This window comes from Crocuta crocuta, unplaced genomic scaffold (assembly GCF_008692635.1).
Source record: "Crocuta crocuta isolate KB4526 unplaced genomic scaffold, BGI_CrCroc_1.0 scaffold99, whole genome shotgun sequence".
NCBI classification, from domain to species: Eukaryota; Metazoa; Chordata; class Mammalia; order Carnivora; family Hyaenidae; genus Crocuta; species Crocuta crocuta.
Window position 1 is genome coordinate 7,287,882 of NW_027551560.1, and position 14,376 is coordinate 7,302,257.

Below are 14,376 nucleotides of genomic sequence, written 5' to 3' on the forward strand. Positions count from 1 at the left end.
AGTCACACTTATTTATGAAATATATTACTAATAGTCCAAAGCCCTTACTAACTGCTAGAATAACTATATCCAAGTTGGATTTTGACTGGATGTCTCTAATGATAGGGTTTGCTGGTGCAGCACACAACTAGATGTTCACCAAAAATTTGTATGGAGTTTTGCCACAAAAGGATTACTCAGGTAAAGACTACTGTTTTGTCTTTACCCTTACATCTAAGTACCCTTACATCTAAGCCCACCCTTACATCTAGGTAGGGCTATGTGACTTGTCTCTGTAATAAAATATGAGCAGAAGTGATGTGTGTCGTTTCCAGACCAGCAATGTTAAGAAGATATACCTAACCACAAGTCTCTTCAGTCTATAAGCTAGATACAGGGACTCTAACCAAGGACACTGAGGCCTTAGGAGATAGCAGAGCTACAATCAGGCTCTATCACTACAATGATGGAAGCTGCTAGCCATTAGGAACCTCATGGAGGGGTGTCTGGCTCAATATGTTAAGCATCTAGCTCTTGATCTCAGCTCAGGTCTTTCTTGATCTCACAGTCTTGAGTTTGAGCCCCACAATGGGTTCCACACTGGGCATAAAGCCTACCTAAAACAAAAACAAACAAACAAACAAAAAACAAGGGCACCTGGGTGGCTCAGTAGGGTAAGCATCCTACTTAAGCTCAGGTCATGATCTCATGGTTTGTGAGTTTGAGCCCTACATCAGGCAGCATGCTGACAGTATGGAACCTGCTTAGGATTCTCTCTCTCTCTCCCTCTCTCTCTCTTTCTCTCTCTCTTTTCCTCTCTCTCTATCTTTCCTTTCTCTCTCTGCCTCTCTACCACTTGTGTGTGTGTGTGCACTCTCTGTCTCTCTCAAAACAAATAAACAAACTTTAAAAACAAACAAATAAAGCCTGTAGAACTTTATATGAGTGAGAAATAAGCTTCTATCACAACTAAGCTATTACATTTTTTGGTACATTTGTTACAGCAGCTAGATTTACCTTAACAAATTCAGAAATTAGTATCAAAAATAAGATATTGATGTGACAAAAATCCAATGTGAAGCTGGACATGTGATCAAGTGAAGCAGTAAAGAAGCTAATACCAAAAGCTGAATAAATACAGATTCAGGTCCTGTAGCCACAAGACATTTGGCAAAACTGTCTAACTGATGAGTTGGAAAGGAGACCAGAGTCTACTGAGTCAATAGCTTTAGTGGAAGTGGTTGGTAAGAGTTGGTGTGATAGTGTATGTTGACATTAACTTTCTGCTTTTGGAAAGTTATTATATGAAAGAGATGGGCTTCTGGAAAGAAGTGTCCAGCTTGCAAGCAAAAATGAAAGGTAATAGAGAAAATCCAAACATTTGGGACTTCTAAGGGTTGCAGAAGCAGACTGCTATAGACAGATTGTGATGACTGCTGTGTTTTTCATCATTCTTGCCTGAATGGGTGTTTTATCATGTCCCTGATCCACCATTATATAATGTAGAGCAGACAATTTTTGGGCTAATAGGGTATAAATTATGACGAGCCACTTTTGGGTTTTATAAAAAGTACTGTGTACCTCTTAGATATAGTAAATTGGATGGGTGTCTAGAGGAACTGAGTACTTTGTGTGGGAAGACAGGTGCTCTTGGAGTTTAGTTGGTCACATGATAGGCTAGAGAGAAGTGGATAGCTGTCTACTAAGGTTCATTTTCTACAAAAATTCTTTCTCAGTCAAAGGGATAAGATTTCCTAGCCCTCTGTGTATCTATGTTGGGTCATGTGACAAGAAACTTTAGGGATGAGACCCAAAAATCTGTGGCTTATCAAAACCTACAAATTCTATGTGATTCTGGTGATGGCTCAAATGTGGAGGTCATTGCCTTAAGATATAATGGAGCTCAGTTTCTAAAAAGCCAGTGTCTTTCTCTCTCCAAGGAGGAAAACCATCCATTATTCAGGAACACTTATTTTGGACTTTACTTGAGTGAGAAGTAAAGTTCTTCCATATTTGGGCCATCATACATTTGGGTATTTATTTGTTTCAACAGTTAGAGAACTTTAATTTGCTTGGAGAGATTGGAAAGGGGCCAAGAACCAAAACCATCTGCAGTTCACTTACCCTAGACACTGAGAACTGAAACTACTTCATTTGACCTTATTCTCTATATTAACGTAATTTTTTTTCCTCTCTTCATTACTTCTCTGGGAATTTCTTTCCCCAGCAAGATTTGAGGGCTCATCACAGGAACTTTCCAAAAGAAAGTCTCCAGTGGAAGACATCAACAGACAGTTTATGCCCTACAATTCTTTGAAGCCCTAGCCTCAAAACCATTCCTTGTTGTTTCCACCAATCCTGACTGTTTTATCTGATTCTTATCCAATTCTAATCAAGTTCCTGCATTGAAAGACCTACCTTAAGACAACCTTCAAATTCTCAGTAAATTCTGACCTGATCTTGCTCTCTTTGAGACACTGCCAAAGCTCTGAGAAAGTGTGGTTCTTACTAATCCAAGCAATAAACTTAGCTATATCTTATTAACAAATTGTGTTGGTGATATTTGGGAGCCATCACTGGACAGAGCTAGCAAAATACTACTATATCCATGATAATTACTTGCTTAGTAAATAGGGCAAGTATAATTCATGTAGATCAACAGCATGTAATTATGTGCTTATAACTAGAAGAATGAAATCATGACCTCTCATCCTTCCTAGACAGAGTGTGATCTTGGCCAAGAATTTACTCAAGAACTTACAAGGACTGATTTTACAGCCTCAGCTAGGCCTACTATAGTTAAGGGAGCAGCCAGTAAAAGGTATAGTTTATGGGCTAACAATAGGATTTCTTTGTCTTCCTCGAAGATCTGAGAGGTCATAATTTGAGAGCAAAGAGTGGAGAAGAGGGAATGAGGGAAAAGAACCAATATTGCTTATATTATAATGTGCAGTAAATAAATAATGTACAGAACAGATTTTATTGATTGAGAAGTGGCTTATAAATTATGAGTCAGCAGGAAAATACTTCTCTTCCTCCTCATGGGTTTACTGTACTACTTCTGAGAATTAAAATTTGTCCTTGGGAGATGGTATGACAAACATGATAATATATTTGTATATCTTATTCAGTAGTTAGGCTGGACAGTCCAGAGAATGAAAGGTAAGTTCAACTTCCACTGGAGTAGAGACATCAAGAGAATTCAATTTTAAGTTACCCACAGCTACACTGACATGCTTCCTGTGATCTGAACACCAAAGTCTTCCCTCACACCCGCCCACCTGTTCTGACACTTGGGGAGCCACCACCATCTCTGGTTCTCAAGCCCTCTTTCCTGGGATGTAATTCCAATCTAGAAGAAGTAACTCATACCTGAGAAACTATACTGCCGAGAGGAAGATGTGGATCTTGAGTAAGACCAATTCTTATGTGCTGGGTCTCGGGTTTCTCAGAGAGCGGCAGGGGTAAGATACATCTATGTAAGACAAGGTTTAGAGGGAGATACTTTCATGGGAAAAACATGGTTTAATGACATAGAAGCAAGAGATTCAAACAGGAATAAGGAGTACCAATGGAAGGTTTAACTTCTTCAGTTAAATATACACCTAGGACTTCAGGAATACTTTTTAGTATATACTTTTGGGTTTTTTCCTATCCTGAGTGATTATTCCAAGCATTTGTAAGCCTGGTACATTCTCAAAGTCATGGGCAATAGTCATCTGAGCAATAAGGGACAAGGCAGAAAGGAAAATCTGGCTGGCCCCTCATTCCTGTGTGGACAAAGCAGCATCCCAGCTAGAGCTCATGAGCTCTAGGTGTGACAGGCAGAAAAAATGACAGAGTTGATAGGGGCAGGAAGCGACGGCAAATGGGGGACAATTCAGGAGGACTTAAAAAAGAGAGCATTCCCAGGACACCTGGATGGCTCACTTGGTTAAGCATATGGTTAAGCGTCCAACTCTTGATCTGCACTCAGGTCATGATCTCACGGTTCGTGTTCCAGCCCCACAACAGGCTTTGTGCTGACAGTGTGGAGCCTGCTTGGAATTCTGTTTCTCCCTCTTTCTCTACCCATTCCCTGCTTGCAGTCTCTGTCACAAATAAATAAATAAACTTAAAAAAAATCACTCCCTATAAATACACACTGCTTTAGCTATTTGCATGTATAACTTTGTTATTTATTATTACTTTTTGAGAGAGAGAGAACACAAGCACACAAGCAGGGGAGGGGAAGAGGGAGAGGGAGAGAGAGAGGGGGAGAGAGAATCTCAAGCAGTTCCCATGCCCAGTACAAAGCCAGAAGTGAGGGGAAGGGGCTAGATCTCACAACCATGAGCTCATGACCTGAGCCAGACACTTAACCAACTGCACCACCCAAGTGCTTCTGCATGAATAACTTTGAACGTGTAGTTGAAAAATCAGGCTAGTAAATGAATTACATATTTTGATGAAGATCAATTAAGAAATTATTAACCCTCACCCATTAAATTGGACATTAATTGTATATGATGATATTGTGAGGTCTCCACAAAGTCTATAAAAATGTTGTTGTATAAAATTGCCCTTTTTACAAATCCATAGAGACCAAAAGTAAGTTAGTGTTTGCCTTGGGCTAAAGGTGGAAATGGGATTAACTGCAATTTGTCAGAGGGGTGTCCTGGGGGTGAAGGGGAAGCTCTGTGCAATGGGATTGTAGTGGCAGATGCACAATTTTGGAAAATTTTTAAGCTGAATTGTACACTCACAATAGGAGGGTGTACATTATACTTCAAGGAAACTGTTTTTACAAAACCCCAAGTTGCCCTTTCCAGTTAAAAAGAATACTTACTTAAAATCCTCATATTATTGAAGAAACTGTCCTATTAACATGCATCCTAAGTGCTGCCTGGGCTTCAATCAGAGAAGTTAAGAAAAAATAATTCCAGAGCATTCCATTTGAAGCGCCAAATCGATGACTTCACTTGTAAATAACTAAATAAAAGCACACCTACCTTTGCAATTGGTTGTGAAATATCTACTAATGGAGAGCATTGTTTTAAACTATATGTGTACAATATGTTGTTAAAGTTCTTCTGAAATAAACTGCTATTATTATTATAATATTTTCGTGCCTTGGAAAACAGCTAAAGCTGATGATATCTTGCTGTCTCAAATGTTTTCAAAGCAAATGATCTGAATTGTTTATATCGCGTGACCTGAATCCTCTGGCTAAAGCAGACCAAAACATGAACAGGATTTAGAACTGGGTCTGAGAGAGCTGCCAGTTTGCCGGCAGCTGGCATTTCACAGGCACATTGAGGAGTCGTGGGGCAGCAATCGGCCACGTGGACGGAGAAGTGAAGAACGGTAATCTAAGAGAAGCTGAAGTCTGACCTACAGAGCCATGGAGAAGAGATCAGGACCCACCACACTGCCTGACCTCTCAGTGACCCCTCAGCTCCCAGAGTCCTTGGCCCTTTTCTGAGGTCCAGCTGCATTTCTCCACATCCTTTCCAGAAAACAGGATTTCTGTTTTCCATGACTTGCAACGAAAAACTCTTAACTAAGACAGAAGTGAAATTACGTGGGTAGGAACGCAACTGGGAGGATAGTCACCAAAATGGCAACACTGGCTCCATCTGGGTAGCAGGATTGCTGGTGAGGTTCATCTCTTTCTTGTGCTTGTATGAATGTCGTATAATTAAAAACTACCCTGGGGCACTTGGGTGGCTCAGGCAGTTAGCCTGTCCGATTCTTGATTTCAGCTCAGGTCTTCAGCTCAAGTTATGATCTCATGGTTCGTGAGTTCGAGTCCCACATCAGCCTCTGCACTGGCAGTGTGGAATCGGCTTGGGCTTCTCTCTCTCTTCCTCTCTCTCTCTCTCTCTCTCTGCCCCTCCCCTGTTCACACTCTCTCTCAAAAAATAAACAAATAACTAAATAAATAAAAATTACCATTTTGTAATAAGGTTACTTTTTATTGTAGTAAAATGCATATAACGTAAAACTAACTGTTTTAATCATGTGGCAGTGAGAATTCAGTGGCATTTGGTACATTCACGATGTGGTGCAATCATCACCACTATTGAGCTCCAGAACGTTTTCCTCATTCCAAAAGGAAACCCTGTCCTCATGAAGTAGCTGCTCCCCATTCTCCTTCCTCTTGCTAGGCCCAGGCAACAGCTAATCTGCTTGGTCTCTACAGATTTGCCCATTCTAGAAGGTCACATTCATTTTTTTAAGTTTGACATGCATGAAACAATAACAGATCACTTGAAGGTTTGTGGCTCCCTTGCTAACCTGCGCTGAAATGCCTCTGACATTTCCAAGCACTGCTGTGGAAATATCTGATCTTTTATAACATTACATTTATATTAGGCAATAAATTTCAAATTTTTCTAATTAAAAGGCATAAACTGAAGGAATGTTACAGATAAGTTAGTTTAACCACTGATATTTTCAAATGTACACATACCAAAGAAAGAAAAATTACTTCCTAAACATAACATTCCTGACTTTTTGGTTTTTTTAACGCTATTTATTTATTTATTTATTTATTTTTGAGAGACACAGTGTGAGTAGGGCAGGGGCAGATAGAGAGGGAGACACAGAATCTGAAGCAGGCACCAGGCTCTGAGCTGTCAGCACAGACCCCAATGGTGGGGCTTGAACCCATGAACCATGAGATCATGACCTGAGCTGAAGTCTGTTGCTCAACTGACTAAGCCCTGAGCCCCGGCACCCTCCTGACTCTTTTTGAATGATCTTTGTCCTTATTACCAATATTTATGTGGCTTTCATGGAGTGGAAGTGTGATGATTCATAGGCTTAATAATATTGTCATTTTTTTCTGTATCCAGACTTAAAAATTCTATGACAACATTTTTGCTATTATTTAGAGATTCTAAGAATTTTCTCAGGTGTAGTAGATTAAGTGAAATGACTAGATAGGGCAATATATACATTTCAAGGGTAAAAATAAAGCTATTTCACAAAATTTACAATAAGAGGCAAGATTAAAAAACAAAACTATTTCACAAAATTCATAAAAGGCAAAACAAACCAAAACTTTAAAATAAAAATTAAACAGGGGTACCTGGGCGGCTCAGTTGGTTGAGTGTCCTACTTTGACTCAGGTCATGATCTCACGGTTTGTGGGTTTTAGCCCTGTATCGGGCTCTGCGCTGACAGCTTCAGATTGTGTCTCCCTCTCTCTCTGCCCCCTCCCTTGTTCGTGCTCTGTCTGTCTCTGTCTCTCAAAATAAGTTTTAAAAGTTAAAAAAAATTTTTAATAAATAAAATAAAATAAAAATTACACCAAGGAACTTCATAAAGGGTACTGTCAATGATCCAACTTATTATATGACGCTAATTCTTCTACTTGGAAAGAGAATTTCTAGATGTGAGTAGAAACTACCACTAATTTAACTTTGAATTATAGTCTTCATATTAGAAACTCTCAAAACTCTGATTAGTTACATAAAGATGCAGTAGACAATTACTTGTTTTGAAAAAGATTCAGTAGCTATGCACTTCAACTTACAATGACAAATCAGAAAATGTTAATTTATTTAAAAGCAATCCAGCATTAAAAAACATTTATAAATGGACTAGTACCTCCCTCATGCTTGACTATCCATTTCCACAACTTTCTCATCAAACCAGACAGGAACTGGGAACTCCATTCCCTCCTCTCTCAGCATAACCAGAGTTGGGGGAGCTGGGGTGGAAACACTGTCAACTTTGACTCCATTTTCCTTGATATCCAACGAGTTTCCAAATCCTGTAGATCCTATCTCCAGCATGTCTTCTGAATTTATTCCCTGCTTTCCTTTCCTGCTGCCAACTGCCCTAGTTCAGACCTTGTTTGTTTCTTCTCTCACCATTATAAAGCCTTCCTCCCCATGCCCCCTTTCTTTAGCCTCCCTTCCTGAATCCTTTCTAACTTCCTGGAAGTAAGCTTCCTTAAGTATGAAACCAAGAGCTAAGGAATATATGTATCTTTGGGTCTGTAGCATTTGGCATTGTGCCCAATACATAGTAGGTTCTCAATCAATGTTTATTAAATCAAATGAAGCCAAGCTGAGTAAACCAATTGCCCTTGAGGAGATGACAGTTTAGTGGGAAGACCAGAACATAAATTAAATCCAATGTGATTATCTAAAATTGAAGTGTGGTGCAAACTCTGTTAGAACATATAAGGGATTGATTAATTCCACTTATAAAGATGGACATCCAGAAAGCCTCAAAGAAGAAAGGATATATTTGCTGGTACTAGAAGGATATTATAGACCACACTTGTAGGGGCTCCTGGGTGCCTTAGTCGGTTAAGCGCCTGACTTCATCTCAGGTCATGATCTCTCCATTTGCGGGCTCAAGCCCTGTCAGGCTCTGTGCTGACATCTCAGAGCCTGGAGCGTACTTCAGATTCTGTGTCTCCTTCTCTCTCTCTGCCCCTCCCTTGCTTGTGCTCTGTCTCTCTTTCTCTCTCAAAAATAAATAAACATTAAAAAAATTTTTTTAAAGAACACACTTGTATATTTAGGGTGATTCCCACCTTACTCCACTCTCAGTAGATTGCAAACTCTTTGAGGATGTTATTAATCTTTGTGTTAATTGCAAATGTAATCACTTATAACTTTAATTAACAAAGTTTTGGGGATTTCTGTTTACTGTCTTCCTCCTTCCTAGCTGGTAAACTCCATAAAGATGAGGAACATGTCTTAGGCAATGTTGTCCTCCCAGTGCCTGGCACATAGTGAGTGCTTCGTCAATATTTACTGAATAAATAAATGAATTTTGCTAGCCTTGCAGAAACTAGCAAGTTCCTTTTGTAATCTCATCCTCAGTTGGAGACCTTTCTGATGCTTGAGAGGTAAATTAAATTGCTCTGATTCTCCAATGAGGTCACAATTTTCCCTGACTTCCTGAGATTGAGACAGGGCTGGGACTTTTCCTTCTCTTGGCTGTCTGTCTCCCACATTCTGCCTTCCTCACGTCCAACACCACACGGGCCTGGGTAACCTACACCTCTACCTCTTTTTCAGTTATCACAACTCAAAAATGGAGTTTTTGAGCAATGGATACCAGGAGCTGAGGCAAGAGAGAATGGGAGGTTATTGTTGAATGGGTACAGAGTTTCCCAGTGGGAAAATGGGATATCCAGTGAGATAATGAAAGAGTTCAGCAGATGAATAGTGGTGAGGGTTGCACAATGTCCCAATATTAGCTGTCTCCCCAGGAGGGATTCTAGAACCACGTAGTAAAGTAATAACATTTTTTTCTTTAAAAAAGTATTATTGAAATATAGTTCACATATAATGTTATACTAGTTTCAGGTATATAACACAGTATTTTAATACATGATTCTATACATTACTCAATGTTCACCATCTGTTACCATATGAGTAATAACATTTTCTTCACTTGGTTATGTTACTACTTTGAATTTTTAAAATATTTTAATTGATATTTTACTTGCTGCTTTGTTCCCTCTGTTGCTATTGCTTTATTATTACCAGTAATATTTTAAAATCAACTTTAATGAGATATATTTGCATACTACAAAATTCAGATTTGTGACTTTTGACAAACATCTGCCTAACTACCCTCCCAATGAACACAGCACATTTCCATTCTCCCAGAAACTTCTCTTGTGACCCTTATCTCATTTCTAAATTCAAAGTAGTACAGGAGCAAAAGGTATACTACCTTGAATTTAGAAACTCTTTAGCTAAAGAGAAAAGGTCCTAAAGATTTCTTATCAAAGGATTTTGCCCTATCTTCAGCAATTCCCAAGTTTTCAGTTTCTAATGGACATCTTGCCTGGAAGATTTGGACACATAGCTGGCTTGGAGCAACAGGTGTGAAAATGAACTAACATACCCCANGTGTGGGGTGAGAAGGAAGGAGGGAGGGAGATAAGAAGAGAGTTGAAAAAAACAAACAAACATATTTTAGAAAGGACAATGCAAATTGGTTATTAATAACACACCCAGATACTTCTAAAACCTAACCCCAACAAGGCATCATAAATTCTGCAATTATCACCATCTTAACGTTGAGGTTTTTTTGCTTCCTTTAAGCAAGGATATATATATCTGAGAAACATATCATCAGAATAACATAATGTAAAATGTTGCCCGTAACTTCATGTAATATTCATGCATTCTTGAATGTAATATTCATATTCACTTCATGTAGTGAGAATTTAAACTAACTTAGCATTATCATGATAGCCTTGGTGAATATTACTTTGACAAGGAATTTCATGAATTTCATGATTAGAATTATAGAAAACTCATTGCCATTCTTAACGTGTCCAGTTGTGACCAGCCTTTTAATAAAGTAAAAATGTTTTTACCCATACATAAAGGACTAATCTACACATTCAAACTGACTCTTTGAGTGGAAATATTTCAGATAAATATAGATGCAGATCTAAATACAACTTTATCTATATTGATCTATTGATCAGTATCTTACATATTGCACAATACATGGAGTAAATGTTATCAGTGCTCTGCCCATTTCCCCTCATACTTATCATTTCAGCACACACTCCTTACTGGACTTTCATCAGCTAGAACCTGAAGCTCTTTGCCTGAGAGTTTACTCTCATCCCTGGAATCCTCTTTTTTATGCCAGGGCAGTATGTCACAAATGCTGGGGAATTAATACTACTGTCTCTTCCTAACCCTCCAACAATGAAGATAGTTGGTGTATACATATTCAACTCCTCTCTGGTCAGATGACTCAGGAGTATGATCTACACTGGTTGCCAGTATTTCCCTGGTGAGATTCAGTTTCAGTTGCTGACAGTGGTAATTTGCTTCCCTGAAAAGGCAGACTTTACTGACTACCTTCCCTTCCTTGTTCCACTTCCCCACTCTCCAGCCAGTGGTTTCCTCTCTTCTCAGATAAACTTGAGCTCATTTCCTTGTCACAGGAACTACTCCGACAAACCAAAGATGATAAGCTATGAAGTCCTTTATTCAGATGTACATGTATGCATAGATGACAATGTGAAATACTGGATATTGGGTAGATGGAATTAGGATATTGCTTTTCTTCTTTTTGCTTATCTTTATTTACTAATTTTCCTTTAATGATCAATTATTCACATCATTTATTTTTTTTATTGAGCTAAAATTCACATAACATGTTTATCATTCTTACCATTTGAAAGTATACAATTAAGGATTTTTTTTTAAATACTTTATTTATTTGTAGGAGAGAGAGAGAGAGAGAGACAGCGTGAGCAGGGGAGGGTCAGAGAGAGAGGGAGTCACAGACTGAAACAGGCTCCAGGCTCTGAGCTGGCAGTCAGCAGAGAGCCCGACGTGGGGCCCGAACCCACGAACCGCGAGATCATGACCTAAGCGAAAGTCGGACGCTTAACCGACTAAGCCAGTGCTACTATCAAGGTCCAGAACATTTCCATCACCCCAAATGAAACCCCACAATTTCCAATTCTTCTCTTCTCCAATCTCTTGGGAACCACTAATCTACTTTCTCTGTGGATTGGCCTATTCTGGGTATTTCATATAAATGTAATCATACTATATGTGCCTTATCGCATCTGGCATTTAGCATCTTGTTTTCAAGGTTCATCCATTTATCAGTTGATGAATATTTGGGTTGTTTCCACCTTTTGGCTATTATTAATAATGCTACTATGAACATTCATGTATAAGTTTTTGTGTCTATACATGTTTTCAATTCTCTTGGGTATATACCTAACAGTGGAATTGTTGGGTCATATGGTAACTCTATATTTAACTTTTTGAGGAATTGACAAATTGTTACCCTCAGTGGCTACACCATTTTACATCCCCACTAACAGTGTATGAGGCTTCTAATATCTTCACATTCCCCCAATACACATATTATTTTCCTTTAAAAATAGTCATTGTGTCTTATTATAGACACAGTATCTCCTTGTGGCTTTCATTCATACTTCCCTAATAATTAATGATATTACTATCTTTTTATGTGCTTATTGCCCATTTACGTCTTAAGGGAAATGCCTCCTGAAATACTTTGCATAGTTTTAATTGGGGTTTTTATCTTTTTATTGGTGAGTTGTAACAGTTCCTTATGAATTCTGAATGAGCTTTGGCTATGTAATTGGCAAATATTTTCTCCCATACGTGCATCCTTTCAGTCTCTGTATAGTGTCTTTTGGTGCACAAAAGTTTGTAATTTTGATGAAGTCAATTTACTTGTTGCTTCGGTGTTGTATTCAAGAAACTACTCACTAACCATAGCATTTTATATCATTTTTAAAAGTATTTTACATGCGTAGTTCTTAGATCTTGGCTTCTAATATAAATCTTCAATATTAAGAACCCAGTTTCCTTGGAGAAATAGTTGATACTAAGACTGGTGCAGGGCACATGGTGAGTCAGTCGGTTAAGTGTCCAACTTCGGCTCAGGTCATGATCTCACGGTTCATGAGTTCAAGCCCCACGTCGGGCTCTGTGCTGACAGCTAGCTCAGAGCCTGGAGCCTACTTCTGATTCTGTGTCTCCCTCTCTCTCTGACCCTCCCCTGCTCATGCTGTCTCTCTCTCAGAAATAAATAAAACATTAAAAATAAAATTAAAAAAAAAAAGACTGATGCAAGAAATACTGAAGATGAACCTGAAGTATCTTGTAGTAAGAAAGTAAGAAAAGTGCTAAAAATAAATATATTTTAAAAATCCAACCAAAAATCAACAAAAAAAATTCCCTACATTGATACGTGAATGTCAAAGGGATGGAGGAGTAAATTGAAAGAGCTTTCAATTGTCAAAACTGGAGTGATAGCAACGAATTATAGTTGTATAGTATTATATAGTATAATATTATACATATAGTATAAAATAAATATCCATGAGTCCATGTTATGAAAAAAAACCTGATTGATCAAATTAATAAAGGGAGAGAAGAGACAAATCTCTTATGCAGAAGAATTCCAAATAAGAGTGCAATATGGAAGGAGGGGATAAAAGAGTAACTCAAGAAACATGACAAACCCTACATCAGCCAGGGGATAAAGTTCAATATCACTGATCAAAATCAATCATGCTAATAGTATGTATCCTGATGATGTAATGAAAATGGTGCTTTGCCTTTGTGATCTTCTTCCTACAAATCCATATCCCTACTTTAACTATGGGAAAAATATCAGACAAATTCCAATAGAAAGACATCCTATAATATATCTCCAGGATGCTTCAAAAATGTCACAGTCATAAGAAATAATCTGAAAAACTGTCACAGCCAAGAAGAGCCATGTTTCCTTGATATAACAATTAAATGTAGTATCCTGAGTAGAATCATGCAACAAAAAAGACATTAGATGAAAACTAAGGAGATCTGAATAAACTACAGACGTTAGTTAACAATAATGTATATAATATAATGTATATATAATATTCACTATATTATAATATTACACATTATACTGTAATATATCTAATATATTTCCCTGATGATGAGTGACGTTGAACATTTTCTCATCTGTCTGTTAGCCATCTGGATGTCTTCTTTGGAAAAGTGTCTATTCATGTCTTTTGCCCATTTCTTCACTGGATAATTTGTTTCTTGGGTGTTGAGTTTGATAAGTTCATTATAGGTTTTGGATACTACTCATTTATCTGATATGTCATTTGCAAATATCTTCTCCCATTCTGTTGGTTGCCTTTTAGTTTTGCTGATTGTTTCCTTTGCTGTGCAGAAGATTTTTACCTTGATGAGGTGCCAATAGTTCATTTTTGGAGAAATGTTGACTGAGAAGTTGCTGCGGCCAAAGTCAAAGAAATTTTTCCTGCTTTCTCCTTTAGGATTTTGATGGCTTCCTGTCTTATGTTTAGGTCTTTCATTGGTCTTCCGTTGTTCTTCCATTTTGAGTTTATTTTTGTGTACGGTGTAAGAAAGTGGTCTAGGTTCATTATTTTACATGTTACTGTCCAATCTTCTCAATATTATTTGTTGAAGAGTCTCTTTATTCCATTGGATATTCCTTCCTGCTTTGTAAAAGATTAGTTGGCTATACATTTGTGGGTCCATTTCTGGGTTCTCTATTTTGTTCCATTGATCTATGTGTCTGTTTTCATGCTAATGCCATATTGTCTTGATGATTATAGCTTTGTAGTACAGCTTGAAGTCTGTATGCTCCTGCCTTGGTTTCCTTTTTCAGGATTGCTTTGGCTATTCAGGGTCTTTTCTATTTCCATACAAATTTCAAGACTGTTTGTTGTAGCTCTGTGAAGAATGTTGGTGTTTTGATAGGGATTGTATTGAATATGTACATTGTTTTGGGTAGTATCGACATTTTGGTAATATTTGTTCTTCCAATCCAGGAGTATGGAATGTTTTCCATTTTTTTGAAATTTCTTTCATAAGCTTTCTATAGTTTTCAGTGTATAGATTT